A 5,763-nucleotide genomic window follows, 5' to 3' on the forward strand; every position below is an offset into this window, starting at 1 on the left:
TCTTTTTTTTTTTTTTTGCAGTCTGTGGCTTCCCTTTTTACCCTGTTGGAGAAGTTCTTGGATGTGTATAGGGATTTGATTCTTAGAAGGCCCCATTCATCTATTTTATCTTCTCCTGGTAGTAGGTTTTTCAGGATGCTTGGAAGACTTTTCATGTTGTGGATTAGGGCTTCTAGAGTTCTTCTAAGCTTTTCTCTAATTACATTTATAGCATACATATGTGAACATAAGCTCTTTTTTTTTTTAATTGTTGATGTAGAAAGAACACTTGCCCATTACTGGATAAGCTGTGCATTTCCTCTTTTGTCGTTGTTACTGTGTACCGTCAAGTTATAGTGACCCTATGTACAACAGCTCTGAAGCCTGCTCTGTCCTGAGTCAACGTCATTGTCTCTGACACACCTACAACCATTACCCCAGTCACTAAATAAGTCCATCTCATCCAGGATCATCTTCTCTTGTGTTGTCCCTCCACCCTTCCAAGTATGATGTTCCTCTCCAAGGAATGGTCCCTCCTTGAAACATGCTCAAAGTGTGTCAGACAAAGATTCAAAATCCTTGCCTACAAGGAGCAGCCTGGTTTCAGCCTCTCCAGGATGAACCTATTTGTTCTCTTAGAAGTCTATTCAATACTCTTCTCCAGCACCACAACTCAAAGATATCCATTCTTCTTCTGTCATCCTTAGTCATTGTCCAGTTCTCTGATGAATAGCAAATAATTGTGAAGACCATGGCCACTTCTGCATTTATAGTTATTTCCCCCACTCTGCCTAGGATACCATTTCTCCTTTTTCTATTGGTAAATTTCTGTGCATTTTTCTAGGACAAAATTATGTTCCCTGATTCTTATATATGTTGTATTTACACAATTTGTAGAGTGATTCAGCTTTTTCCATGGAGAAAACCAAGTTTGATTCTTATTCATTTACCTCAAGTACAATAAGTAGCCGTTGACACTTGTCAGTGAAAGGTATGTGTTGCTATGATTCTGAAAAGCTTCAGCAAATCTTAAAGAGTAAGACAGACTTGGAAAAATATCTAGTTATCTACTTCTGAAAATCTTATAGATTGCAGGAGATTCATCCACCTACGATTCACAACTAATCCCTGAGAGGATTCAGGACTGTATAGTGTTTTGTCCATCACCATGATTTGAGGCCAACTTAACAACAGTTAACATCAACAACTAGGCTTTGTTTCACATGATTTGGGCATGTTGCCAGGAGGGTCCAGTCCTTGAAAGAGTACATCATGTTTAGAATGGTGGAGGGTCAGCTCAGGAAAGGAAGATCCTGGATGGGATGGATTAACACAGCAACTGAGGTAATGAGGGCAGATGTATTACAGATAGTGAGATAGGCTCAAGATAGAACAAGATTCAGAGTTAATCAGTCATAGGGTTGTTATGATATATAGTTGACAAGCAACACAACAGCACATAACAACAACAACAATGACTCATAAAACATCTCCTTTACCTCACTGTGTGTGATCCAAGCAAGGCCACAGCTACTTGATCTTTGCTACTTAATCATAGAAAAGTACCTGCAACATTGCTATTGTTATGTGCCATTGAGTCACTTGTTACTCATAGCTACCCTTTGTATTACAGCTCTGAACCCAGCTCTATCTTGAGCCAATTTCATTGCCTCCAACACACCTACACTCATTACCTGAATTACTGAGTCATCCAGGGTCTTTCCATTCTTGTGCTGTCCCTGCACCCTTCCAAGTATGTTTTCCTTCTCCAAGGACTGGTCCCTCCTGGCAACATGTCCCAAGTACATGATATGGACCTTCAAAAATCTTTGCCTCCAAGGAGCAGCCTGGATTCATAATCTCCCACATAGAATTTTTTGTTGTCCTAGCAGTCCATGATATATTCCATATTCTTCTACAGCACCATAACTCAAAGTTGTCAATTCTTCTGTCATTCTTAGTCATTGGCCAACTCTCTGATGCATATCAACGAATTACAAAGACCATGGCCTGGATTAGGTGCACCAGGCTGCAAACAGAAGACAAGTGGTATTAACCCACAATAAGTCAATTCTGGAGTGGAAGTTTAAGAGGCCTTTTTCTCAGGATCTCCCAGGAAAAGAAGCTGTACATGACAGTTGTACTTAAGAACTTTAAATTGAAGCCATACTGATTTCATAAGAGACTGACAGCAGCATGATATGGTCAGAATCAGAGAAATCCTGATTGCTTGAGACTTAGGACATCACATCAGGGGCTGGTCAATGGGAGATGGGTGTTGAATGTCGTAAGCAAAAGTAGGAAGGATTGGAGGTGGAGTAGGGAAAGGGTGCATTTTAAAAAACAAAAACAAAAACCCCCCAAAACCCCAAACCAACCAAACATGTAGCTGGGTGGGCAGCAACATTGAATATTGCTCTAACTGGAAAATGTCTTTCATCTACTCTTTTCTGTAGAATGCTTGTCTGTCAGATACTATTATATATTTAAAAATTGAGACAGACTAGGAAGAAGGATTGGCCATCCACTTCTGAAATTACAGGCCTTCAAAAACCCTATGTACAATAGAGCACACTTAGATTATCATTTGGACTAACAGACATGACAATTCAAACTGAGATTTTAGAAATGGAAACACGGAGAAAGAGAAATAGTTGTAAGGAGACACAAGTGATTGGAACATGGAATGTGAGAAGCATGAATATAGGAAAAGTGGACATTGTTAAGAAAGAAATGGAATGCATAAATATTGACATGCTAGGTATTGGCGAAATGAGATGGCTTGGCATGGGACATTTTGAATCAGACGATTATATGATTTACTATGCTAGGGATGAAAAGGTGAGAAAAATGGGGTTGGTTTCATAACTAAAAAAATCATTTCCAGATCTATCCTGAAATACAGTGTGGTGAGCGACAGGATAATATCCATACACATACAAGGAAGTCCAGTGAATACCACTATAATTCAAATATATGCACCAACAACTAGAGCCAAAGAAGAGGAAACAGAAAATTGATCAAACATGCAATCAAGATGCATTAATAATAATGGATGACTGGAATGCAAAAGTTGGGAACAGGGAAGAAGGATCAGTAGCTGGAAAACATGGGCTTGGTGAGAGAAATGAGGCTAGAGATAGAATGATAGAGTTCTGCACATTCAATTATTTATTCATTGCAAATACCTTTTATAAGAAACATAAATGCAGGCTATACACATGGATTTCACCAGATGGTATGTATAGGAATCAAATCAATTACATTTGTGGAAAGATTCACTGAAGAAGCTTAATATCAGCAGTGAAAACCAGGCCAGGTGCTGATTGTAGGACAGACCACCAACTACTCATATGCAAATTCAAGCTGAGGTTGAGAAAAACTAAGTCAAGTCCACTGGAATGAAGATTTGACTTTAAGTCTGTCCCACTCGAATTTCAAAACCATCTCAGGAATAGGTTTGAGGCCTTGAGCACCAATGAGCATAGAACAAATGAGCTCTGGGAGGATATCAAGAAAATCATCCATGAAGAATGCAAAAGATCATTACAAAGGCTAAAGAAGAAGAAAAGACCAAGATGGAAGTCAGATGAGACTCTGATTATTTCATTAGAGCACCAAGAAGCCAAAGCTAAAGGATGAAATCAAGAAATCGGAGAGATGAATAGAAAATTTCAAAAGACAGCTCGGGACGACAGAGCAAGATACTATAATGAAATGTGCAGAGAGCTAGAGTAAGAAAATCAAAAGGGCCAGACTCGCTCAGCGTTTCTTAAGCTGAAGGAGTTGAAAAACGAATTCAAGCCACGGGTGGCAATACTTAAAGATAGTTTGGGTAGAATGTTGAATGATCCAGGGTGTATAAAAAGAAGATGGAAGGAGTACCCAGAGTCACTGTATCAGAAGGAACTGGCTGGCACAGAGGAATTTCATGAAATAATATATGAAAAATAACTTATAGTGATGAAGGAGGAAGTTCAAGTTGCTATGAAGGAATTGGCAAAAAACAAGGCTCCAGGAGTTGACTGCATACCAATTGATTTATTTCAACAAACAGGTGCTGCCCTGGATGTGCTCACTAAGTTGAACCAGGAAATCTGGAGGAGAGCCAGCGGGCCAACTGACTGGAAGAGATCAATATTTGTTCCCATACCAAAGAAAGGTGACCCAACAGAGTGTGGAAATTATCGAACAATATCACATGCAAGCAAGATTCTGCTGAAAATTATCCAAAAACATTTGGAACAATATGTCAACAGAGAACTGACAGATATGCAGGCTGGATTTAGAAGAGGTCGGGGTACTAGGGATATTATAGCGAATGTAAGATGGATCTTGGCAGAAAGCAGAGATTACCAGAAGAATGTCTATCTGTGCTTCATTGACTATGCAAAGGCTTTTGACTGTGTGGATCACAACAAGCTATGGCTGACTCCGAGAAGAATGGGAATCCCAGAACATTTGATCATGCTGTTGCGAAATCTATGCTTGGACCAAGAGGCAGTCGTCAGAACAGAGCAAGGAGACACTACATGGTTCAAAATCAGGGATGTATTTTTCTCTCCATACCTTTTCAATCTGTATGCAGAACAGATCATTTGAGACACTGGGCTGTACGAGGAGGAATGTGGCATCAGGATTGGTGGAAGAATCGTCAACAACCTGCGTTAATGCAGATGACACAACCGTGCTTGCTGAAACTGAGTAGGACCTGAAGCTCTTGCTGCAGAAGGTCAAGGACTGCAGTCTTCAATATGGATTGAAGCTAAATATCAAGAAAAAAAAGATTCTCACCACTGGGCCAATTGGCAGCATCAGTATGGATGGTGAAGAGATTGAGATAGTTAACAGTTTTAGTTTACTTGGCTCCACAGTCAACTCTTGGTAACAGCAGCCAGAAAATCAGGAGACGAATTGCATTGGGAAAGTCAGCTGTGAAGGAACTCTCAAGAGTACTGAAGTGCAACGAAGTCAGGCTGGAGACTAAGGTGTGCCTGATCCAGGCTATAGTCTTTGCAATTACGTGTTATGCATCGGATAGTTGGACAGTGAATAGGGATGACAGAAAGAGAATTGGTGCCTTTGAGTTGTGGTGCTGGAGAAGAGTGTTGAATATACCATGGACTGCTAGGAGAACAAGCAGGTTTGACCTGGAGAGGGTGAGGCCAGAATGTTCCCTGGAGTCAAGGATTCTGAAGCTTTGTCTGACAGACTTTGGGCATGTTGCAAGGACGGACTGGTTCTTGGAGTGGAACATCATGTTTGGGAGAGTGGAGGGAGGGTGCAGGAGAGGAAGACCCTCGATGCGATGGATTCTGTGAGTGGAGTGGTGGGAATGAATGTGTTTGAGACAGCGAGGTTGGCACGGGATAGAACGGCGTTTAGGGCTCTTGTGCATAGATAGGGTCGCTATGAGTCACAAATGACTCTATGGCACATAACAACAAACTTCCATTAATATTAATTTTTAAAAAGGGAGAAAAAAATCCCACAAAACCATTCACAATTAAACCGTTCACATCATTGCCCTGTCTTTTCAGATCCCCAGCGAATCTTTTCCATTTCCTTCATATCTCACCCACCCCCTAAATTGTGCGAGCCTATGATTTCCCTCATTTCAACCACCCTCCTCCCCTGTTCCCACCCTCCTCCACCTGTACCCCCTTGAATTCCCATACACGTTTTTTAGTTATCCTTCTTTTTCCCTATGCAGTATTTATTCTTATGAGACTGAGTTCGCTCAGCATAATACCCTCCAGTCCCTCTCAAGTTACATAGTAATTT

Source organism: Elephantulus edwardii, unplaced genomic scaffold, assembly GCF_000299155.1.
Source record: "Elephantulus edwardii isolate Elephantulus edwardi_28Jun2011 unplaced genomic scaffold, EleEdw1.0 scaffold00387, whole genome shotgun sequence".
NCBI classification, from domain to species: Eukaryota; Metazoa; Chordata; class Mammalia; order Macroscelidea; family Macroscelididae; genus Elephantulus; species Elephantulus edwardii.